This window comes from Mya arenaria, chromosome 5 (assembly GCF_026914265.1).
Source record: "Mya arenaria isolate MELC-2E11 chromosome 5, ASM2691426v1".
Taxonomy (NCBI): domain Eukaryota; kingdom Metazoa; phylum Mollusca; class Bivalvia; order Myida; family Myidae; genus Mya; species Mya arenaria.
This window is the reverse complement of record NC_069126.1, coordinates 73,013,202-73,040,296: the sequence shown is the minus strand read 5'-3', so window position 1 is coordinate 73,040,296 and position 27,095 is coordinate 73,013,202. Positions and strand designations below refer to the sequence as shown.

The following is a 27,095-nucleotide window of genomic DNA, read 5'->3' as shown; positions in this document are numbered from 1 at the left end:
GTCAAAATGATAAAAAAAGTATCCCAAATCGCTTATTATTGTAGCTCCCCCCCCCCGCCCCCCAGTCTAAAATTATAGACGTGTAATACATTCTTCCAATCCTTACTGATTGACGGTACATTTCCTAACAGGGCACAAATCCTGAACACCGGCTAAAACATGCGTTTGTTTACCGTGATCGATTATTCGATGATCTAGATCAATACAGAGGCTTGCCTTGGTCACACTTGCGAAGTTTCATCTTGTTTTGTTAAGCATTTTTCTAAAAAATGCCATTTATTTATTATAGCATACTTTTTTATTATAATTGTATGACCATGTATTTTCGCTTTTCAAGTGTTCGGTATTTGTGCCCTCCATAGCGTATTTTGAAGGGTGATTTACTACCCATAAAATTGAACGATTTTCGACATAATATTGACGAGATCGTGAATCTGTACTTTGACAGCTGTTTTCACATGAACCAAAGATGTTTCATACGAAAGTTTAACTTACTACAACATAAACTCTCCAAGATAATTGTAAAAAACATCAGAAAGTGTTCGGATTTGTGACCTTAGCCAGTAACGTCTTAACGGGCTTGTGCAAAAACCGGGGGTGTTTTGAAAAATATTGAAATTGTATTAAGTGAAGTATTTTATGGTTTAAATTGATCATAAAGGTTTATATTCATACTTTACCATGTAAGTGAAAAGTTATTTTGCATTAAAACACATTATTTACCTTTCCAATAAAACAAAAGTTGACTGACACAGACAACAATTATGCCAAGCGGAACAACTCGACCCAATCGTAATAACTCGGCCACCACTGACAAGCTTCTAGATAGACCTCGTAAATACAATCGTAACAACTCAGCCATGGCCCAAATGTTCCAATTGTTTTAAAATTGTGCCCTGAAGCCTTGCAGGTGCCCTTCATGTATATATCGCTATGTTTTGACAGCAAGAAATGAAAAATAAACGTCAAACTCATAATTATTCATAGGATATGACATTTTTATGTATGGAACTGACATAAAATTACATAATCTGGTAATATTTCTTGTTTTATGATATTTTTGAGATGTTAAATGCTTTAACCCAGAATCCCGATCGGAATAACTACCCACTTTTGATACTAAACAATTTGTATGTGAAGGATTTGCCATATCAAAAAAGATACAAAAATCCGTAAACGTACAATTCTTTGGTCTACTAAGATTTAGCTTGTGAATGTCATTTTACAGCGAAATCAACAAGTTAAAAAAATACTCATGACCTGTTCCTTATCAATATGAAATATCTTTAAACTTTTAGGAACATTATGCAAAAAAAAACAACAGTATGTTTTACCTTCGGTATAAGAAAATAACTATTTTCTAATAAAACTACTGTTGAAAAATGTAAGCTAATGAAATGGAAAATAAAAAGATGCTTCCAAACATGCCATATTTTCTTGAGACCATTCAGGGGGATTAATGTTCAAAAGTCTGAAAATTCAGGGGGATTTTGGTAGTATTCAGGGTTTTTTTTTAGCAGGTGTAATTTGACAAAATTTCAGAGTATTTTAAGACGCAAGTACAAAAAACAAATTGCCATAATTTTGAAAGACTCCCGAGGGGATTATGTCCAGAATTTAAGGGGATTTGGGTCACATACCAGAGAATTTTCATCATCGCCATGTAGCATTACGGGCATGACACACGTGCCAATTTACCTTGTCTACCCCTTTTTCCAGCACTTCATCTATATTTTAATGAGACACAGTCATATTGCATAATAAAAGCACTCACTTGCAAAATAGAATACTTCACAGAAAAATATGTTTCAGAGACAATTTAATGGGCTTACCTTCCTCTAAAATTGGATACAAAATCTGCTCATTATGATCATAAATGATGACTTTCAGACTAATAGAGAGAATGGAATGATTTATCAATATTTTTCATTTCAATTCCCAAATAGTCAGATTTGTTTGCTTCTGATAAAAAGCAAATGCATAATTTATTGTTTAAGTTCATAAACATATCATCTTTTGGCATTCATCAAAAAATAAAAAACATCACCACCATAATATTAAAATAAATAAAAGTCATTTCATCCGAATTGTCTACTTTCAGTTTCTCTTCTGGAAGTTCTGTTATTTTCCGATATTTGAGATGAAGGTCATGTCATGTATGTAAACATATTAGTGGATCATAACAAAGAACAGCATTGTCTATTAGTTATTTTAATCCTTTTCTTTACCAAATAATGTACTGTCACCTTTAAATCATAAATCATTTTGATGACAATGACACATGTTTAAACACTTTAATTTGTTACATCCTCTCTGATTGGATAAAACCTATAGTTTTAACCAATGAAAATCGTCCTTTTATCTGACCAGTCTAATTGACATTTCTTATGCAAATTCTGACAGTTTCAATCAAAACAATGCATGAAATGTGCCCTGCTGACTTATTAAGTGTCACCCAATTGACCTTACGACAGCGGCTTCTAAGCCACGCCCCCTGATTTCAAGGGAGCGAACTCTGTCTATGTCCGTCAAACAAACGAGGAAGTAATGGCGTCTCGCGTCGTTTCGCTTTCCGATATTCCTGACAAATTATCATAAATGTGACATTACAATGCGAAAAAAATAGAAGTCAAAGGAATTTGTAACTGGCTGCTACATCGGAAGGCTCGATATATCTTTAGAAAATGACGATATCTAACATTGACGGGGTGAAATCTATCCAAGTAAGAGAAAATCGGATAGCCGCCATGTTGTCAACATTGACATCGATACAAAGGAAAAGCGTGTGTGTGACGCATACTGTAAATGCAAACAAGGGTAAGTTTAACTTTTAATAACTCCGGTCCTTCTTACAGTATTGTTGAATTAAAGATTAAATCTTAAAACTGCGTGATATATATATATATATATATATATATATATATATATATATATATATATATATATATATATATATATATATATAAACTACATTATTTGATCACAAACTTAACTTGAGTTTTGTGAAAGCTTAAAGCTTATTTAAACTTTGTTGACAGTTTGGTTACAGGCTTCATGGAATTGCACAACCGCACCTTAGCGTTTATACTGCATGAACGAATCGGAAACGACCCAGTCATAAAAACAAAGACCATTAATGCAAAGCGTCAAATGACGCCATGAATAAATTTCTACTGTTAACAAATTCCAATAAAAGTGAATTATAATCGAATTATAAATATCGTTCAATAAATGTATAAAATAAGTGTTATAAAGATTGCCAAAACAACGTACGCGGTATATATATAACCGTATCACGATATATTGCCAAACGTTTTGTTTTTTTACAATTTTAAAGCTGCAAATTGAAAAATTTGAAAACTTTTTTTATTTTCTGTCTTGGACCGAGCCAATGTTTGCAAAAATCCATGGAAACCAGTTATATTAGACTGCTGTCAAAAATTTAGATCGCACATTTTTATATTTAAGTTTAAGGCATAAAACATTAATTTTCGAACGGAAATATGAAATCTGCGATCTGATCTTTTGTCAGAAGTATTTTATCATTGGTTTGCAGATATTTACGCAAACATTTGCTCTTTCCAAGACTAAAAATAAAAAAGTTGTAAAAATGATGCATCTGTGAGAGTGCAGCTTTAAGAAGAGAGACTTAGAAAAGCATTGATGCACTTACTTCTCAATTCTGTAAATGTGTACTTTAGTTGCTAGAAGAACTAATTCTTGATAACTAATTCTTACTTAAATTGACTATCTTGATTACTTTGTGAGTATCTGTCTACTTGCTATTATATATGAATTTATTTATTTATTATCAAAATAAACACTGGTTAAGCCAAATAATTTCAGATCCGCTGGTTAGTCGGATTGGATATGTGTGTATTGATAAGAAGTAGTTCGTAACATGATAATAATAATAATTAATTGTAGTGGTTTAACGTGTGATTTGAATTTCTTAGTTCAAATTTATTCCCAGTAAAGTGTATTATTGCATAATTAATTTAAAATCTTAAGAGTAAAGTTCGTAGGTTTATCTGCTATATTGATATTACTAAGCGATCTCTTTGAAGCGTTGTTAAAAGTAAACAATTCAGACACTTTACCGTCCATATACATCGAGGTTTTTTTCGATCAATAATGGCCGATTCAAAACTGATATGGCCCCTGTGTAAAACGATATATCCTTTTTCAGTGTGTGTATACTATGTGATAAATTACGTCATATATGCTACGTCGGAAGGCAACATTTGCTTAAAATGAAGACTTAAATCAAAGATAACTTTTCATTTACAACACCATTTTAAATTGAAATAAAGGGCAGTCTATGCCGCTTAAAGAGCCCCGCATTTGTTTTATTACCTAAATTTGATGAGGTCAATAGTTTCATCAAACACTTCGACAAATCTGTTTCCAATGTAATGTTTTGACAGTGCTCCGTCAGACGGCCGTATTGTGAAAAGGTTTGACGAAGTGTTTTAAGAAACTAAACTCTCAATCAGATTTTGGTAAACGAAGATGGGGCTCCTTAAGTGGCGTAGACTGCGTTATGTTTCTTTTAAAATGGTGAAGAAATAGTGAAGTTATCTTTGTTTAAAGTCTTTTTTAAAATCAAAATATTGCCTTCCGACGTAGCATTTATGACGCAATTTATCACGTGGTATACACATACTGCTTTCAAGATATCAAATACGCGAGCATGTGAGCAATTAGTTAAATTATACCCAGATACAACTGAAGTTGAAAAACGAGAACAAAAACTATTGCATCTTCATTGTATATGAGTTAGCATCAGCAAAATATGTTTAATCATATGGAAATACAATATGTTTTTTTTGGTCCGAATAAAACACTTATTTGTATTTTGAAAGGTTTAGGATATTAAATCATTTAAAGCTTTAAAACCATCAACAAAAAACAACAATACTTTTAGCTTGTTTCGGCTTTTAATGTATGGTATATAATACCCGCATAATTAATGAATGGTAAAATTAATGCATTTTTGGTTGGACTATGCTTAGAACTATGGCTTTCACTTTCAATTTATCATCATATTTTCCATTTATAGATTCCAATTTTTGTATAAATCAAGCAATATAGAACTTGGATATTTGGTCCACGTAAATATAGTAACATGTATACATAGGACAATAATTGCTTTTCCAGCACAGTTTCAATGTAGCCTGCATAGCATTTCTAATTAACATGACGCGGCCTGTCAGTCAAACTAGCCGGTCGATACCCAACTAACCAATCAGCGTAAAGATTAGGCGGGGCTTATCAGTTACCCATTCTATCCGCCATGACCTTGGACAATATGTACTTATCAAAATTAATGTAATTACGCTGTTTACAATATATTTAACTCAAAAATTGTTTCTTATAACTGAGAGATAGTAAAGACAATTAAAACAGCATCCGGATTAAGTTTGCAAATCCGGAATTTTTGCAAACTTATTTTTTTTATTTTTCACCCAATGTTTTTTATTTTTGTATTTTTAAAATGTGTTAGGTAATACTAATAAGAGATATTTTTTGTTTCCTGAAATTTAATTTAGAAATATGTTTTTTTGGCATTTAAAGTCAACTTTTCCAATGGGAGTCTCATTGGAAAATGGCCTTCCCATTGGAAAAATGGTTTTTCCAATTGGAAAATCAGCCCAACATTTTTTGTTGGAAAATTCTCCCACATTTTCAAAAAAGGAATTAGTGATTAATAACAATCATTATCATTAATGGTTACAATGTTATCTAGAAAAAGTGCGTTTATAGTACTTTTTATCATTTTTTGTAAAAAAAAATCCCGTCGACCATTTTTTTCCAATTGGATATTTCCCACAATTCAATATGGGAAAAGTCAGGAAATTGGAAAACTCCAATTGGAACATTGTCCCATTGGAATCTTCCAATTGGTAACATTGGCAATGGGCTTAATCCAATTGGAGGTTCTGGCAATAAATTTTAATGGGAAAATATTTCAACTTTCCTAAATCTCTTAAAAGAACACCTATTTATTTATTTAGGAATATATTTGAAGTTTTGTTTTATTGTTTACCTGTGTCCTGACATTGTATCCATCCAATTCCAAGCTAATACTTCTGTGCTGATATCTTAGCGATAAGATTTAAGCATCTTTTAATGAATTTGAATGCAATAAATCATATCAAAAATTACCTGAAGTATTCTTACTCAACCAGTGACACAAATTCCATTTTTTAAATATCTTTACACTAGTTTCATCTCCTCAGACGCCATTTTTAATCGATTAAGTTGTGGTTACAAACGACTAAGAACTTATTCATTTTTTCAAAGCTATACTCACTTTTACGCTTGAAAATGTTATTTCGGTTGTCAGTACCTTTACACAGAAAATGTACCATTTTCTTGATTTTTAATGAAGATGTAATTAATTGATGGAAATCCATATGAAATGTTTTACCTAAGATAATAGTTTATTTCATACACACTGTTCTGCAGGGGAGCAGGACCTTTCAACCCCAAGAGGCTTTTTAACCCTTCTAAAAAAGAACACTTTTCAGTTTTCAACCCTTAGACTTTTAAACCCCTATTTCAAAGACTTTTCAACCCCTACCTGTTTGGACTTTTTAACTCCTATAACAAAGACTTTTCAACCCCTAGTTGAATTATTTTAATAACCATATTAAAGACTTTTTAACTCCTAAACCAAAGACTTTCCAACCCCTATTATTTGGTTTTGAGCTGGTCCAAGCTAAACACCATTAAAAATGCTGCAAGGCATTTTAGAATGTTAACATGCATCATGTGCCAATGCCTTCCTCAAACAGTAATACTAGTATATGTTTTAGAAAAAAATATCGAACTGTACAAACATGTAAGGCTGGTGAATTTTGCATTACAAAATAAACGCTATTGGTAATTAATGCCATGTTGTCACTTTACTACATACCCGGTAGTAGTATATAAGCCAGTCATCCTACAAGATAGCAGTGAAGCCAAAATACACATATGATGATTACTTGTAAATCATCTTGTATATGTGGAAAAAATGAACTTGTTATCTAGCTGATTGTAAAAACACTTTGTCATTCTTAAAGAGACTCGTACCTCATTGGCACCAAATAATCATTTTCCAGGTAATGTGTCTGAAATAATTAGTTAACTCTTTGATACTGAAATTGCAGAACAAAATACAATGAAAGTATGAAAATAAAGTCTTGTTTTAATCAGGGGTGAACCTACGCTTTTTACGTCATGGACAAATAAATAGCATAACCACTCAGCAAAAGGGACTCATACATAATTTATGGATATTTTGATCATGCATACCTTGGAAGCAACACCTTTTATTTCGTATTTAAAACAAATTTGCTAAAGAACCACATTTTACAAACTACGAGCTATAACTTATACAATAAACTCATACCTGGTTGAGCATTTTTGATGTAGAAATGAGGCACCCAAAATGCCAACAAGTACATATATGCATGTATAAATATTGAAGCAATGGTTAACATCGTCGCTTAAGTATATCCTTCACGCATCAAAATTAATTTTGCAATTGCACTAGTGGCCAGAAGGAGGGGGGGGGGGTGACCCCCCCCCCCAACCACAACGTACCGATGTCGTCCAAGTTAACTTTTCGTTTCGAGGCAGGGGATACAGGGTAATCCAGAAGAACTGGAAAAAAGGTTGTGAAATTGCGTAAATTTGTTTATTTTTTGTTTAGTGACACTGTTATTCAAAATCAATACATACACATATATAACAAACATCAATTGTGACTGATAAACCTTTAACTACATACTAAATAATGCATTTATTGAAAATATTTATTACTGATAACAAGATTGTAACCGTGTTTTTAATAGCAGAAAGCGCAAAAAATATTAAATGATTGGTAAATGCTAAAAGATTTATTGTGGTCTACTATAGTCTCATAAGGTAGAAATACCGTGTGTAATGCTCATTTCTTTCAAATTTAACTCGATATCCTTCATAAGAACCATTGTTTTCGACATTTATTCATTCTTTTAGGAATATTGAAACAACATTATTAATTGTGGTAAACCTTATCTGGCAGTACTTAAGAGTGCATCTTTGACTTTATTACTCGAGTGAATGCACCTTCAAACCGGTTTAACACCAACATGTCACAGTAATCAATACCATCTGTGTTAAGATGTCGGGAATGTGTTAGACGAATGATTTTGTTTTATGGAGCTTTGAAGAGCGATGAATGGCACTAAAGTGGTGCCAAATGGATATCTCAAACACCCATTGGTAAGTCATTTATTTTTTTCCATTTAATTTTTTGTCTTGATTTTTGAATATATAAACAGTCAATAAGTAGGACATCTCGTATAGAACGTTCACTTGAAACAGTCCTCTTCTTATCCACACTTCGACAGGGAGTGGGGCTACTCTGCCTAAATAGCCGTCAACGAGTATTTTAAGAAATATCAAAATAATAAAAAATGGTGTCCCAGTGGTTGCACCAGTCAATTGTAACCATGCCCCCCCCCCATAGTCCACCTAAATGACCGTCAATGGGTCTTTTGACGATTTTAAGACTATGGCAGTTACAGGGATACACATGAAATGTCAAAATGATAAAAAAAGTATCCCAAATCGCTTATTATTGTAGCTCCCCCCCCCCCGCCCCCCAGTCTAAAATTATAGACGTGTAATACATTCTTCCAATCCTTACTGATTGACGGTACATTTCCTAACAGGGCACAAATCCTGAACACCGGCTAAAACATGCGTTTGTTTACCGTGATCGATTATTCGATGATCTAGATCAATACAGAGGCTTGCCTTGGTCACACTTGCGAAGTTTCATCTTGTTTTGTTAAGCATTTTTCTAAAAAATGCCATTTATTTATTATAGCATACTTTTTTATTATAATTGTATGACCATGTATTTTCGCTTTTCAAGTGTTCGGTATTTGTGCCCTCCATAGCGTATTTTGAAGGGTGATTTACTACCCATAAAATTGAACGATTTTCGACATAATATTGACGAGATCGTGAATCTGTACTTTGACAGCTGTTTTCACATGAACCAAAGATGTTTCATACGAAAGTTTAACTTACTACAACATAAACTCTCCAAGATAATTGTAAAAAACATCAGAAAGTGTTCGGATTTGTGACCTTAGCCAGTAACGTCTTAACGGGCTTGTGCAAAAACCGGGGGTGTTTTGAAAAATATTGAAATTGTATTAAGTGAAGTATTTTATGGTTTAAATTGATCATAAAGGTTTATATTCATACTTTACCATGTAAGTGAAAAGTTATTTTGCATTAAAACACATTATTTACCTTTCCAATAAAACAAAAGTTGACTGACACAGACAACAATTATGCCAAGCGGAACAACTCGACCCAATCGTAATAACTCGGCCACCACTGACAAGCTTCTAGATAGACCTCGTAAATACAATCGTAACAACTCAGCCATGGCCCAAATGTTCCAATTGTTTTAAAATTGTGCCCTGAAGCCTTGCAGGTGCCCTTCATGTATATATCGCTATGTTTTGACAGCAAGAAATGAAAAATAAACGTCAAACTCATAATTATTCATAGGATATGACATTTTTATGTATGGAACTGACATAAAATTACATAATCTGGTAATATTTCTTGTTTTATGATATTTTTGAGATGTTAAATGCTTTAACCCAGAATCCCGATCGGAATAACTACCCACTTTTGATACTAAACAATTTGTATGTGAAGGATTTGCCATATCAAAAAAGATACAAAAATCCGTAAACGTACAATTCTTTGGTCTACTAAGATTTAGCTTGTGAATGTCATTTTACAGCGAAATCAACAAGTTAAAAAATACTCATGACCTGTTCCTTATCAATATGAAATATCTTTAAACTTTTAGGAACATTATGCAAAAAAAAACAACAGTATGTTTTACCTTCGGTATAAGAAAATAACTATTTTCTAATAAAACTACTGTTGAAAAATGTAAGCTAATGAAATGGAAAATAAAAAGATGCTTCCAAACATGCCATATTTTCTTGAGACCATTCAGGGGGATTAATGTTCAAAAGTCTGAAAATTCAGGGGGATTTTGGTAGTATTCAGGGTTTTTTTTTAGCAGGTGTAATTTGACAAAATTTCAGAGTATTTTAAGACGCAAGTACAAAAAACAAATTGCCATAATTTTGAAAGACTCCCGAGGGGATTATGTCCAGAATTTAAGGGGATTTGGGTCACATACCAGAGAATTTTCATCATCGCCATGTAGCATTACGGGCATGACACACGTGCCAATTTACCTTGTCTACCCCTTTTTCCAGCACTTCATCTATATTTTAATGAGACACAGTCATATTGCATAATAAAAGCACTCACTTGCAAAATAGAATACTTCACAGAAAAATATGTTTCAGAGACAATTTAATGGGCTTACCTTCCTCTAAAATTGGATACAAAATCTGCTCATTATGATCATAAATGATGACTTTCAGACTAATAGAGAGAATGGAATGATTTATCAATATTTTTCATTTCAATTCCCAAATAGTCAGATTTGTTTGCTTCTGATAAAAAGCAAATGCATAATTTATTGTTTAAGTTCATAAACATATCATCTTTTGGCATTCATCAAAAAATAAAAAACATCACCACCATAATATTAAAATAAATAAAAGTCATTTCATCCGAATTGTCTACTTTCAGTTTCCCTTCTGGAAGTTCTGTTATTTTCCGATATTTGAGATGAAGGTCATGTCATGTATGTAAACATATTAGTGGGTCATAACAAAGAACAGCATTGTCTATTAGTTATTTTAATCCTTTTCTTTACCAAATAATGTACTGTCACCTTTAAATCATAAATCATTTTGATGACAATGACACATGTTTAAACACTTTAATTTGTTACATCCTCTCTGATTGGATAAAACCTATAGTTTTAACCAATGAAAATCGTCCTTTTATCTGACCAGTCTAATTGACATTTCTTATGCAAATTCTGACAGTTTCAATCAAAACAATGCATGAAATGTGCCCTGCTGACTTATTAAGTGTCACCCAATTGACCTTACGACAGCGGCTTCTAAGCCACGCCCCCTGATTTCAAGGGAGCGAACTCTGTCTATGTCCGTCAAACAAACGAGGAAGTAATGGCGTCTCGCGTCGTTTCGCTTTCCGATATTCCTGACAAATTATCATAAATGTGACATTACAATGCGAAAAAAATAGAAGTCAAAGGAATTTGTAACTGGCTGCTACATCGGAAGGCTCGATATATCTTTAGAAAATGACGATATCTAACATTGACGGGGTGAAATCTATCCAAGTAAGAGAAAATCGGATAGCCGCCATGTTGTCAACATTGACATCGATACAAAGGAAAAGCGTGTGTGTGACGCATACTGTAAATGCAAACAAGGGTAAGTTTAACTTTTAATAACTCCGGTCCTTCTTACAGTATTGTTGAATTAAAGATTAAATCATCGCACAATATGAGTAAATCATAAATGGCCCGAATGGGGAACCCGGAAGTGACATTAAATAACAGTTACATGCCAGCTATACAGTATAACCTTGTATTCTATAGTATGAGCAGAAATGGTTTATTGGAGTTATGCATAAAAAGTTTCAGTTCTAAGCGATTGAATAATAATGTAATAGTTGACAAGTGACAATCGTGGGTGATACCAATCTGTAACTTTTGCATTGCTCAAACATTCACATGCTTTGATTTTTGTTCTTACAGAAATTGTGGAACATGTTCACACACTCTGGCTGTAAAAGTAGACCTGGGAGGAAAATTGCCCCCGGTGTGGGGCTCGAACTCACAACCACCAGAACACTAGCCCGGCTCTCTAACCAACTAAGCTGACCGGGCAGCTGGTTCTAACCCACACACACACTACCCTCCCCCCATTTACCGGTTAAGGCTGGTGGAGGGTCTCCTGCTATTTACCGTTGACACCATTAAAGTATTCTGATTGATGGAGATAAGGAAGTCCCCTTATTATTGTCTTCAACAAGCCTACCGCAACAGGGGACCTAGCATAAGACCGGAAACCGCCCCCCCACCCCCCCCCCCCCCCCACACACACACATGATATTTGCCAGTCCAGGCAATGTCAACCGCAAGAGAAAACCAGTGATGACAAGTTTTACAAATAATCGGTAGGACCTATTTTAAAGCTTTTTATAACATTTAGTTTTACTTTGCTGTACAAAAGTAATGGACTATTTGTCCAGAGAAAAACAACAACCACAAAACATTAGCTATTATCTTGTCAATATTTCATTATGATATACATGTAGGAAGCAAACATCAAAGGCAGTAGCATTTACAGCTAGTATTAAAATATTTAACAATACATGTAACTGATTTATTTTAATATTGGCATCTTTTATTTATTTCAGGAAAGTGTGGTCTTTTGAAGAGAGTTCTTGAAGTTGTTCAGCATGTTGTTTTGATGGATTCTTGGAAGGATGTACCTCTATGATGTTAGCTTCAGTTCTGGAGTATAACACCAGTTGTTGCATATTTAATATCAGATTTATTAAATACATTGTTGTTTTGCAAACATTACTTAAACTTTGATATTGCTTTGGTGTTTATGTATGATATTGTAGGTGAATATCTCTTTATTGCAATGGCAAATATATTTTAAAATATATAGCATTAGCAGAAGTTATTTTTCACTGTTAAAGCTGCACTTTCACAGATTGATCACTTTGACAACTTACACAGGATTTGATTGCATTAATTTATCATATTTTGGCTCGGAGAAGTTTGCTTTGTGATTTATATATTAGGTCTTAATTTAAAGAATGCCAAAATAAAACGATTCTGAGACAAAAAGTGTCAAACTAGAATTCTGTGAGAGTGCAACTTTAAGAATACTATTAATCGAGTGTGCATGTGATCCGGACTCTGAACATTGGATGAACTATCATTAAATATTGTAGATTTACGTAAATGGCCCAAAATATAAGAATAACAATGAAAATATGTACATGTTTGACTTGTTCTTTATTCATAATAAGTCTAAGTCTTTACAGCACATGTTTGGCCGAATCAAGTTCTAATGAACATAATAATTGATTTAAATGTACAGTGAAATAAATTGTTTATATACAGAAAATAATACCTTAACGATTCAGACCGATCTGTTCTCGTTTTTTTTTTGGTGGCTCAAATATTTATCTGAGTTTTGGAGGAGGCCTAGCTGGTGTGAGCTGGACAAATACAGTAGCTGCTTGAGGGTCAGGGTTTTCTTGATTGGATTTCCCGTCGACAAAGTGCTGATATGAAAATAAGAAATCTATGAAATGTGTCGAAATGACAACTACAAAAGCCATTGTTTACATAGGATCCATACGAGTAGATGAGATTCGGAAGCATGCGATGGTTCGGACAAAAATTTAGTTGTACGATATTTCCTGATTTACTTTGAAAGCAAAGCAGTTTATAAAAACTACATAACGGTATCAACAAAAATACCTCTATCTTGAATGAAATCAATCGTGTCCATGTTGAACCTGATATTAAATGGCCATTAATGCCGATTTGACAACACAAGTCAAAGCATAAATGTACGATGTTTATAGTTTAAAAATAGTAACACCTATTTAGGTCATGCACGGACAATTTCAGTATTAAATAAATTTTGAGCGGATTGAAATAAGTAGTTTTGTTCAAAAAAATACTTTTGTACAGACGTATAGATGTTTCGCCTTTGAACGATCTTTCAAAATTTCCAAGTTCAGCTGTTGATGAGGTCTTCCACAGAGTCTGATTCAGCACTTGCATTTTTCTAAATAACTCGCTGGTTTCGAATACGGAACGAATTGGAAGCCATCTTTAGTCGGCCAGGCTACCTTGTATCCGAATTACAAGTGCCATGACAACACCTTTTTATCATAATACTTAAAAAGGCGAGGAATTGCCAGCGCATGTATATGACGGACTCTGGTCAGTTTGACGGACAAAATGGCGGATAGCAACACGGCTTATCAGTCCTACATTCTGATTGGCTGATAGGACCTGTCAATCAAATCCTGTCGTAAGGTCAATTGGTGTTGTTAAAACACACCATCAGTTGATAATCCAATTAAGACAAGAAGGGCATTATAACTGCAAACGGGCATATATAATTAAACCCTGTGATAATTTTGCGTAATTTTAAACACACTTTTTTTAATTTCGGGGGATTTTCATCCCCCTCCGGGAGACCGGGGGATGGGTCGAAATTCCGGGGGATTTTTCCCCCTCCGGGGGATATGGCATGTATGTCAGCTTCTGGGTTGCTTTGAAGTTGAACTGCTCACATGAACCCACAAAAGATGTGTAGGTATGTGCTTAACAATAAAGGATAAAACATTAAAATGAAGCATTTCAAGTGGAGGTTTTCATTAGGGTAGTGCTACCTTAAACACACATTTTACAATTATTTTTTTTCTCTTTTTTAATCTATTTTCTTTAACCAATGGACTATACAAACAGTAGGGTCAGTCCCAGTATACAGGACAATTATTCAATAAAATGTTTATCCTTTTGATATCATAATTGGTAAAAAAATATCAAAATGTAAAGAAAAAATAACAGAGACCGGGTTCAAACTGTGGTCGCCAAAATTGCAGTCCAGTGTTGTATCCACTGCTATGAAAGTTTACATTTGTTTATTTGATTTAATATATACCTAGCTTGGTAACATTAAGTGATAACATCGACTAGCCAATCACACATAAAAATTAATTATACTAGGTATACCCACCTAGTAATCTTTTTTAATGGAAAAAAAATGTGAAAAATCAATTAATTGTAAACTATGTGATACTTCAGTTAGTTAGTTTCAATGCATTGTACACATTGATACCAAATTCATGTCAGTTTTCGACAATTTTCTCTTCTTTCGCTATTTCATCATACGGTGTATAGCCCCTGAATAAAGTTTCACTCTGTTTCATTGAGTATATTTCTTAAAAATCCTTTCTTTGATCTAATCTGCTAAAAGGTCAAAAAAGTCACAGTCATGTGAGCATCTTTGAGGCCTCTCAGTTATTATAACCAATGCACCAGTCAATTGTAACGGTTACTAACCACGCACATCCCCCGGTCTGGGGGTATACTGGGAATAGTCGGGAAATGGGCCGTGTTTTTACTTTCTATGTGGCCACGCAGGGCCGGGTGACCGCAATGGTTTTGTCTTTAAGCCAAATTTAGCTGAGATTGGGCCTTATATAGAGCCTCTGGTGTGCAGGGGCATTTGGCCGGGGTTTTACCATCAGTTCGTTCCCGCAGGGGAGGGGATTAGACCCAGGGTTGGCTGGACCAAAAGTCAAAGTCCCCGCTATTCCCTGGACCTGGGGGCGCCATGGTTACAATTGACTGGTGCACAACATATAAGATATTTATAAAATAAATAAAAGTACAGTTAATCAATAAATTTTAATGTGGTAAATTAACAAAGAATTAGATAGATGCTTTATGCAAAATCTCACAAAGATGTAAAAAAATACAAAGGAGTTCAGGTTTGCTAGTTTGTAAAAATATTTCATGGAATCATGGTAAATTGTTATATTATATGTCCAATGACAGCCCATATATTTTCTAACTACTTGAACCTTTCTTGTTATAATTTTTATTATTTTTTATTTTAGTTGATGCGTGATGCTGATAATACAGAGACAGCTAGAGTGACAGAGTTTGATGAATAAACTTAAATTAAAAAACAGTGAGTACAATAATCTATTTTAACATGTCTTGTGTGTAAAGTGTGATTCCGAAGCAGTAAATATATATATATATGTATCTTTAAGTTTTGAATCACAAATTTAGATCAAAGATCTATTATCACACAAAACTTAAAGGATATATATGAAAAGTCATGTGAATTGTGCAAGTCATATAATATAAAATTTATATTAATCAAGTCAAGCCATGCCATGTAAAAAAACTGCCATCATATCAAAGATTGTATGAATCATTCTCAGAGCTATTGAAACTATTTAATTGGTTGTAAGCGGACCATGCACGGTAATTTTGAGTAACCCCACCAGCCAATACAATATGGCTAAAAAGGCTTTGATAATATTTTTTATCTAATGTTTATCTTTCCTAAAATATTTATATTTATAAATCTATTTACCAGTATAAATCTGTATTTATTTATTTATTAATGCATTTATTTGCTCACTAATATATACAATACACTTATCGTTGTATATTGTCTAGCTAATACATGTATACAAATATGCATAATATGCATAATTATGGGGGGGGTTCATAATTACCTATGGTGTACTGTCTTGTTCTTACGAAGATATGATTTTGACTAAAATCCTTACTGAAAAGGCAGTGCAGACTGGCCTGTTTAAATAATTAATTAAATCTTAATGGGTTTAAATGTATTTTATTTTATTTTTAAAGATATTTTAGAGTTTAAAAGGAAGAGAGTCTGTTTTAAAGACTAAATAATTATATAGTCAGGATAAAAAATAATTATTTTTCAAAATCAAGTTCAAATAATTTTCCATTATTTGGCAAATGGAAAAAAGCTAAATATATATTAAGAATGTTTTACTCGATAGAAAGTAGGCCCAGTATCTTTTGCATTGCAACACTAAGAAAGTAAATATTTATTTTTTGTCTTTTACCAATTCCATCAAAGTCTGTGAGTGGCTCATGATGCTTAGGCCTGCCAATTTAATGGTTTTCGAAATCATAAATTGAGACAACTTATAACTTTTGTATAAAATCTTCAAAGCTTTCAATAACTTAACATGTCATCCACCTTATTGTCTCAATTTAAAAATAGTTTTCACTCAACAACTTACTTATTAATCAGGATAATAATTTGATAATGACTATCACTATCATTCTGTAAGATAATGTACTGGTACATAAATTTAATCCCCAATATATCAGATGAGTGTGATAGTATATGCTCTTAATAGTTGTAGCCCGGAATTATACGTAGGAAACAATAGAGTCATTGGACTGTTACACGAATTTCAATAGCTCGAAATTCGCCTTTTATTTGTACCAGCATGGGAAAACCCTGTTATGTTAATACATATAGCCCGGAAGTAACAAATAAAAGGTGAATTTCGAGCTATTGAAATTCATGTAACAGTCCAATGACTCTATTGTTTCCGAAGTAATGTGTGTATATTACAACAGTTTAATTTTGTTTGTACCGGAGGATTAGGTCGGAAAAACTAGAATAGCTATAATTCCGGGCTACAACTATTCCGGGCTGGAGGACAGTTCTTTTTATTTGGTAATGTTAAGAGACTTGAAGACAAAAAAAAATGTTTAAATTCAGAAAACCTTACACAAAGTAGAAACCTTCTATTAATGTCATTATCTTGAAAAAATGAACATGCCTTTTAGCAATTGTATCAATCTGTGAAAATCTACATTTTGCCTTCGACATGTTATACAATTTAAGGATATTTACATGGAAATTAAGTTCAATTCTAAATTGACAGTCATGTATTTCTTCCAAAATTTTCATAGTATAAGGAACATGAATTTTTTATGAATTTAAGTGCATAACTGCAGATAATGATCATTATCTTAAATCAATTGACCTTACGACAGCGGCTACTAAGCCACGCCCCCTGATATCAAGGGAGCGAACTCTGTCTATGTCCGTCAAACAAACAAGAAAGCAATGGCGTCGTTTCGCTTACCGATATTCCTGACGGTTTGGGGCCAAATTATCATAAATGTGACATTTCACTGCGAAAAAAACAGTAGGCAAAGGAATTTGTTACTGGCTGCTACATCGGAAAGCTCGATATATCTTTAGAAGACGACGATATCTAACATTTACGGGCTGAAATCTATCCAAGTAGAGAAATCGGATAGCCGCCATGTTGTCAACATTGACATCGATACAAAGGAAAAGCGTGTGTGTGACGCTTACTGTAAATGCAAAGGGTAAGTTTAACTTTTAATAACGCCGGTCATTCTTACAGGATTGTTGAAACAAAGACTAAATCATTACACAATATGAGTATATCATGAATGGCCCGAATGGGGAACCCGGAAGTGACATAAAATGACAGTTACATGCCAGCTATATATAACCTTATATTTTATAGTATGAGCAGATATGTTTTTTTTAAGTTAATGCATAACAAGTTTCAGTTCTCAGCGACTATAAATAATAGTGTAATAGTTGACAAGTGACAATTGTGGGTGATACCAATCTGTAACTTTTGCATTGCTTAAACATTCATATGCTTTGATTCTTGTTCTTACAGAAATTTCACACACTCTGCCTGTTAAGGTAAACCTGGGAGGAAAAGTGCCCCCGGTGTGGAGCTTAAACTCACAACCACCAGAATACTAGCACGGCGCTCTAACCAACTAAGCTGACCGGGCAGCTGGTTCTAACCAACGCTGCCACCATTAAAGTATTCTGATTGATGGATATAAGGAAGTCCCGTTGTTATTGTCTTCAACAAGCCTACCGCCACAGCCTGGCACAGGGGACCTAGAATAAGACCAGAAACCGCCCCCCCCCCCCCCTCATGATATTTGCCAGTCCGGGCAATGTCAACCGCAAGAGAAAACCAGTGATGGTAAGTTTTACAAATAATCGGTAGGACCTGTTTTAAAGCTTTTTATAACATTTAGTTTTACTTTGCTGTACAAAAGTTATGGACTATTTGTCCAGAAAAAAGACAACAACCACAAAACATACAGTTAGCTATTTTCTTGTCAATATTTCATTATTATATACATGTAGAATGCAAACATCAAATGCAGTAGCATTTACAGCCAGAATTAAAATATTTAACAAGACATGTAACTGATTTATTTTAATAGTGGCATCTTTTATTTATTTCAGGAAAGTGTGGTCTTATGAAGAGAGTCCTTGAAGTTGTTCAGCATGTTGTGTTGTTGGATTCTTGGAAGGATGTACCTATGGTGTTAGCTTCAGTTCTGGAATATAACACCAGTTGTTTCATATTTAATATCAGATTAATACATTGTTGTGTTGAAAACATTACTTAAACTTTGACATTTCTTTGGTGCTTATACATGATAATGTAGGCGTACATCTCTTTATTGCAATGGCAAATATATTTTAAAATATATCGCATAAGCAGAAGTTATTTTTCTCTATTAAAGCTGCACTTTCACAGATTGATCGCTTTGACAACTTACAAAAGATCTGATTGCATTTATCATATTTTGGCTCAAAGAGGTTTGCTTTGTGGTTATATATAAGGACTTAATTGAAAGAATGACAAAATTAGCCCCATTCTCAAACAAAAAAGTATCAAAACAGAAATCTGTGAGAGTGCAACTTTAAGAATGGGATAAACTTTCATTTAAGATAATAGATTTACGTAATTGGCACCAAATATAAGAATAACATTGAAATCATGTACATGTTTGACTTGTTCATTATTCATAATAAGAGTCTACAGTGAGTCTTTACAGCACATGCTTGGCAGAATCAAGTGAACTCAATAATTGATTTAAATGATTTATATGAAAATAAGAAATCTATGAAATTGTGTCGAAATGACTGCTACAATAGCCATTGTTTACATGAAATAAATTGATTTATACAGCAAATAAAACCTTAACGATTCAGACCGTTCAGTTCTTGTTTTTTTGGGATGGTTCAGATATTAATCTGATTTTTGGAGGAGGTCTAGCTGATGTGAGCCGGTCCCGGTGTAAGCTTGTCAAATACACCAAACAGTACAGTAGCTGCTTGAGGGTCAGGGTTTACTTGACTGGGTTTCCCATCGACAAAGTGCTGATATGAAAATAAGAAATCTATGAAATCGTGTCGAAATGACAGCTACAATAGCCATTGTTTACATAGTAACCATACGAGAAGATGAGATTCGGAAGCATGCGCTGGTTCGGACAAAAAATTAGTTGTACAATATTTCCTAATTTACTTTGAAAGCGATGCTGTTTATAAGCTTATATTAAGGTATCAACTAAAAAACCTCTATCTTGAATGAAATCAATCGTGTCCATGTTGAACCTGATCTTAAATGGCCATTTCTGCCGATTTGACAACACAAGCGAAAGCATAAATGTACGATGTTTAAAGTTTAAAAATAGTAACACTAATTTAGGTCACGGACAACTTCAGTATTAAACAAATTTAAAGCAGATTGATTTGCCCCCCTTATAAGCAACCAATTAGTTATTTCAGAAACATACTTTTTTACAGACGTATAGATGTTTCGCCTTTGAACGATCTTTCAAAATTTCGAAGTTCAACTGTTGGTGATGTCTTCCACAGAGTCTGATCCAGCGATTGCATTTTTCTCGCTTGTTTCGGAAACGGAACGAATTCCACGCCGGTCTGGCTACCTTGTATCCGAATTACAAGTGTCATTACAACACCTTTTTACCATAATACTTAAAAAGGCGAGGAAATGCCAATGCATGTATATGACGGACTCTGGTCAGTTTGACGGACAAAATGGCGGATAACAACACGGCTTATCAGCGCTGTATTCTGATTGGCTGATAGGACCTGTCAATCAAATCCTGTCGTAAGGTCAATTACAAGCCAGTTCATAGTCATGCATATAGCCGCCTTTTCAAAATATGATAGTGATTGTCTCAAATGACCAGTCTTTCTCTGTGGGGGGTGGGGGCTGTCAGTCATAAGGAAACCTTTAAAAGGCATATTCATTCAGCCAATCAGATGTCAGGTTCAGTGAAAGGGGCAATGCCAGGTCAAGTAAAAGGGGTGGAGCTAAAATAAATACTGACATTCAATGAAGATAGATCCCCCTTTGGCCTCACAATTATGTTTCAGTCACACTAGGGGGTGTGACAGGGTCAAGCCATAATGGAGCCATAGGCAAGCAGACTTTTATTAACCCAACAACAACAACAACAGGTGTAATTCTTACCAACTGAGGAAAAAACTTAAGAGTTTTTATTATTGCTCATTTTTTTATACAAATTAAATATCTAACAATGACAAATATAAAATATGATCATTCAAGCATAATATTGACACCAAACATGACACATCTTGCAAATGGTCTTGAATAAAATTCCTACACTTTTTATAATGATATTACATGGGACCAATATCAAAACCATTATCCTGTTAAATAGGACAATGGATTTGATATTGGTAATTCGCAGACAATACAATGTAATTAAGTAAAAAAAATACACAGTATGCACATGCACACTGGCTTCAAACAAAAATTGTTGCTTAGGCCAAAAAAAAGTATTCATAGTTTCCAGTTAAATATCAAAAAAGGTAGGCATACGGTAACTGTTGTTTTTTTTAGGACCATGTTTCTTTGGCAAACTGACCTATATCAGGGTCTTTACTAAAAAAGCACATATTGATCAAAACACCAAAAACAAAAAAGGATCAGAAGGATAAAAATAGGGTCAGTTGGGCGGAAACAAAGATTTTTGAATCCTTATTTTGTCAATGATGTCATGTCAGTGATCAAAATGATAACACAATTTAAGCCCTGCATTCTGGAATGTGGGGCTAAATTCTTGATTGTGTTATAGTAGGGCCAAAAATAAAATGATTTGGTTAGGGTTACATCCTTTTTAAAAACAGAAAGAGTAAAAAGTATAAAGGATTACATTTTTAAAATACATAATATATATGCGTTTTCACTTTAAAATACATGCATTGTTACATCTTGTTTTCAGTAAGTAACTTTTCCTTAAATGCATTCTTTGGAAAGTAATTTAAGGTTTATTATTCAAAATATATGTTAGTCAACTTGTGTATGTATTGATTTCCAACTTTTTTATTTTTTGTTTAAACTTTATGTATTAGAATTTCTTTGTGTAAATACCTGCTTATGTGATAAAAGACTGCTGACTAAAGATTAGATTTCAGATTTTGATATTTCCATTCCAAATTTAATGTTTTACAGCTTAAACTGCTACTAACAGTTTAAGAAAAATGCATAAAACATCAATTTTGGATGGAAGTATGAAAAGCTGCAATCTGATATTTTGTCAGCAGTCTTTTATCGCTGGTTTGCAGATATTTACGCAAAAATTCGCTTGTTCGAAGAATTTTTTTTTTAAAAAAGTTGTCAAAACGTTCAATCTGTGAGGTTGCAGCTTTATAATATAAGACTAACGTAAATATTAACCCTTTGCATGCTGGGTAAATTGTCGTCTGCTCAAAAATGTCGTCTGGTTTATTCTAAAAAAATTTCAATTTACTTAAAACTTTGGGGATATATTGACTGAGTGGCAAACAGCTTGGAACCTGACCAGGCGCCGAGTTACTCGGTGTCTGGTCTGGTTCCAAGCTGTTTGCAAAGCCTTTAAAATCGCCATCAGCAGCCTAAGGGTTAAAAACAAATGAGGCCCCTTTAATATTAACATGTCAATATCAAAAAGAAGATGAAAACTATGAGAAAGTGTTTTTATAATTAAAAATAAATTGCTTAAAGCAAATATCTGAAATTAATAATTGTCATGCAAAGCAGCCTGTAATGAATATGAATATTAGATTTTGGCCTTGAACACCTTTTTAAGAAGAGTGTTTTGAAGTAAGGATTATCATAATGCTGAACTTAATATTGTACTGTAGCTTTGTAGCAAATCCTTATGATTAAAGTCACTGTGTCTTCCTTATGCTGTGATAAAGATCTCCATAGTAACATTTCTAAACCTAATAAATTAAGTGAAAAAGGGTGTTTATTGGGGGTAATAAAACACATCTTGATAATGGCCAATTAGTTTTAATCTTTCAAGTGTTGGTAGGATGGGAGGGGGGTCTTAACTTTTTGAACTGCCAATATTTTCCTGGTTATTTTGTCCACCATGTCAAAATGATCTGGGTTGTTTTGTCAACCCTGTCTAAATGGGTTGGACGTGTTTTGTCCCCTTAGTCAAAAATGACATGGGATGTTTTGTCCTACATTTTTATAAAGGAGTTCAGAATAAATAACACATTAGTTTTCGTGCTTATGTAAAATAAATGCAAATGACTTTCATTATAAGTTTAAAAAATACTCTTAACGCTACATTCTCACAGATTTACCATTATTACAACTTTTTTATTTTTGTCTTGGAAAGAGCAAATTTTTGCGTAAATATCTGCAACCCATTGATGTAAGATTGTTGATAAAAAAACAGATCTTAGATTTTCATATTTTCGAAAATGTTAGAGCTTAAAACCTTACTAACGGTTTAAGAAAAATGCATAAAACATCAATTTATGAACTTAAATATAAAAATCCGCGATCTAATTTTTTGTCAGCAGTCTTATTAACTGGTTTCCATGGATTGTAGCAAAAATTGGCTTGTTCCAAGACAAAAATTAAAAAGTTGTCGAAATGTTTAATCTGTGATAGTGCAGCTTTAATTATGGTAGCTTTTCAGTCATTTGCCTATATATGTCTATTTGATTCAGTAAATACTTCATAATATTAAAGCTAGGCTTATTAGGATATGCTTATTTTTCATTGGGTTCTATTTTTAGCACATAACAGCTTCATTACAAGAATATATTAATTATTATTAAAGCTGCATGCACTCTCACAAATTTACCGTTTTTACAACTTTTTTATTTTTTTTGTCTTGGAAAGAGCAAATTTTTGGGTTTAATAGTATCTGCAAACCAATGATAAAAGACTGCTGACATAGATCATATCGCAGATTTGCATATTTTCGTTTGAAAGCCAATGTTTTGTGGGTTAAACTATTACTAACAGTTAAAGAAAAATGCATGATCTAATTTTTTGTCAGCAGTTTTATATCACTGGTTTTCATGGATTCTTGAAAAAAAATATACTTCCCTGTTGGCCAATTGAGAACAAAATCAAGAGGTTTTGGGTTTTGCTGTTTATATGTTCTGGAATTTTACAAAAGCATTTATTTATAGGACTTATGAATTTTATGTACAGCATTCTGTATATTGTCAAGTGTCCATTTTTTTAAATTATATACAACATGTATAAATTTAATGTTTCAGGAAATAACCACCATCTCTCTCAGAGGTCATCTTTCTCATTATTGTGGGGAAACCTCAAAGGGCATCAGGAAAACCTTCATCAACCTCTTTGTGCCCAGTGGCTTGTGCAACAGTGTTTCAGAAGTATAAATACCTTTTTAATTTGTGTATATCATTTGTATAATGACTTGTTTTTATATATTAAATATATATATATGATTTATTATATATATATATATATATATAGATGGTTAATCTTATGACTTCCTGATAGTATTTAAGTTGTGAAATATTAAATAATCTAATCATAAACAATGCTTGGAAATGACAATAAAAAAAAGATATTTGTCGAATAGGAAGTTTCACCTGTCCTGTTTATATTACAAATCATTTTAAATCAGACAGAAAATTCAATATACTTGTTGTATCTCGCTGTTTATTTGTCTTCACATTTTGTATTGTCACATCAAGCCTGTTTGAACATCCTAGAGAAGATAAGTGTATAGAAGTGGATATGATATAATAAATATGCATATAAATGTGCTTGGGATTATTTTCAGATTATCATTAAAATGGGGATAATGGATGACTGGCCACACATATGGGGCTATGGACAAGCTTCAGAGCAGGCTGCCAGGTGGTGGTGTTAGTAGTTTATACTCCGGGTCCCGGCGTGAGCACATTGAAGGGTCCCAGAGTGACAGTTCAACCACCGCACACCTATCCTGGGCAGAACCAGTACTAGGTGCCTTCACCTCTGCAAGGAACTGACAGCTTCTGTACATGCCAGGTGCAGTGGTACAGTGCGAATGGTCGTAGAAAGGATTTCATAACCAATCACAACAGAGGTGACCTGGTCCGCCCAGGAATCGAACCCGGGATGTCCAATTCAGAGTCCAACGCTCTACCGATTGAGCTGACCGGGCGGACATATTAGCTACATTAGATGACAAGCCATCTATGCTGGACATTCTTCACAATAAAATGTGATGTCACAGGAGCTGTCTATCTCAACAGCTCACACTGTCCGTATTTGACTAAAGGAATGAATGAAGTCACTGCAGAAGTAAGATTGAGGAATGTCCATGTCACTACCCATCATTTGGAAGGAGTTGGATAAAAAAAGTGTGGCCTATGTATTGAAACAGGTCCGATTTCCAGTTACGGACAGTCTTGATTTGTCTGATTACATTTTTGACCAACATGATGGTCTAAAAGAACACTTACTGGTAACTGGTAAAATCATGGCCCAGTTGTTCCAAGAGGCAGGCGAGTGGGAAGTTACTAGACTCCATTTCTTTATGGGTTGATCTGAGGTTCCAGTTCAGTTAAAGTACTGATAGAACACCAAGTGTTTGCCATAATACAGCAACATTTGATTTGTAACTATGTATTTGTTTGAATTGTTGAAACAGTACTGTTTACTAAATAATGTGTATGTATATGAAGAATAATATTATAAATAATTTGTAAGAACCTGATATTAAGTAAAATGTCGATAAGTCTAAATATGTATCTGCGAATCATTTTTGTATATCTGTAAAGATTACATTGCCTATATTCCTCAATTTATATTTTTCTTTTAGCCAGTCAATAACTTTTCTTAAGTTCTATCTTCAAAATTGTCGGGACAGGGATTATAGCCCTTAATTAACCCAAATATGTAACATTCAATGCAAAATTTCTAATTGGCTGCATTTAGGCAGTTCAGATGCAGGAACAAACATCACTTGGGTCCTTAATAATAGCTTTCCATCTGACATTGAAGATCCAATAAAAGGAATTTGTCATGTGACTGTTTATTAACTCTCAATTTATTGAAAGTGAAATTACTTACATGATTTGTAAGAACTAAATTATAATGATATCAAATGATTGTTTAAATTAAATAAAATAGATGATTACATACATGAACTATTTTTATTTCTTGTTTGTCAATATGAAGAAGTAATGCAATGGCTTTTGAATTTCATAAAAAAGGATGGAAAAATGTATGTTTATTGTTTAAGCAATTAATTAAGTAATAAAAGTTTTTTTTTTTCTTTTTTTCAAATTATGCTATCTTATAATACAGATCGTTATTTGTTTAATTTTGGTACAAATGAAGTATATAAGGTATGTCTAATGTTACAAATAGCAAAAATTCAAATGCAAATCATGGTGACTTGACTAAATGTGAATGCTAATTGAATCAAAATAGTTAATAAATAATAATGTTCATTTGAAACAATTGAGAGTATAAGTTTGGTTTGTGTATGCCATATATTCCCGGGGGGGGGGGGGGAGGGGGGGGGGAATGAAAAAATGAAAAGTATATTACTATGCGCAGTGCTATAATAATTAATAAGTAAATGTTTTTAGCTCACCTGTCACATAGTGACAAGGTGAGCTTTTGTGATCACAATTTGTCCGGCGTCCGTCTGTCGTCCGTCCGTCCGTAAACTTTTACTTTAAACGACATCTCCTCATAAACCGCTTAGCCAATTTCTTCCAAACTTTACAGGAATGTTCCTTGGGTGGTCCCCTTTGAAAATTGTTCAAAGAATTGAATTCCATGCAGAACTCTGGTTGCCATGGCAACGGAAAGGAAAAACTTTTAAAAATCTTATTTTTCAAAACCACAAGGCCTAGAGCCTTAATATTTGGTATATAGCATCATCTAGTGGTCCTCTACCAAAATTGTTAAAACTATCCCCCTGGGGTCAAAAATGGCCCTGCCCCGGGGGTCACTTGTTTTACATAGACTTATATAGGGAAAATCTTCTTCTCAAAAACCACAAGGCCTAGAACCTTGAAAATTGGTATGTGTCATCATGTAGTGGTCCTCTACAAAATTTGTTCATATTATTCTCCTGGGGTCAAAAATGGCCCCGCCCCAGGGGTCACTAGTTTCATTACATAGTGTTATATAGTAAATCTTTAAAAATCTTCTCCGAAACTGTAAGGCCCAGGGCTTAGATATTTGGTATACAGCATCATCTAGTGGACCTCTACCAGATTTGTTCAAATTATTGCCACAGGGTCAAAATTGACTCCGCCTAGGGGGTCCTTGTTTTTACGTAGTGTTATATAGTAAATCTTTAAAAATATTCTTCTCCAGAACCGTAAGGCCAGGAGATTAGATATTTGGTATACAACATCATCTTGTGGACCTCTATCAAAGTTGTTCAAATTATT

General features: G+C 33.6%; 3 long non-coding RNA genes across 3 annotated transcripts; 2 read left to right on the top strand and 1 right to left on the bottom strand.

Annotated features, from left to right (window-relative positions):
- Nucleotides 1-12,041: 12,041 nt before the first annotated feature.
- Nucleotides 12,042-12,982, top strand: LOC128233789 (uncharacterized). The gene is made up of 2 exons (XR_008260780.1): nt 12,042-12,141; nt 12,385-12,982. It is a non-coding gene; the product is annotated as an uncharacterized LOC128233789 (long non-coding RNA).
- LOC128233790 (uncharacterized) lies at nt 12,235-13,207 on the bottom strand. Its single transcript, XR_008260781.1, has 2 exons — nt 13,116-13,207; nt 12,235-12,481 (listed from the first exon to the last, which is right to left on the bottom strand). It is a non-coding gene; the product is annotated as an uncharacterized LOC128233790 (long non-coding RNA).
- Nucleotides 13,208-15,638: 2,431 nt separating this feature from the next.
- LOC128233788 (uncharacterized) lies at nt 15,639-26,184 on the top strand. The gene is made up of 3 exons (XR_008260779.1): nt 15,639-15,701; nt 23,940-24,062; nt 24,479-26,184. It is a non-coding gene; the product is annotated as an uncharacterized LOC128233788 (long non-coding RNA).
- The last annotated feature ends 911 nt before the right edge of the window (nt 26,185-27,095 follow it).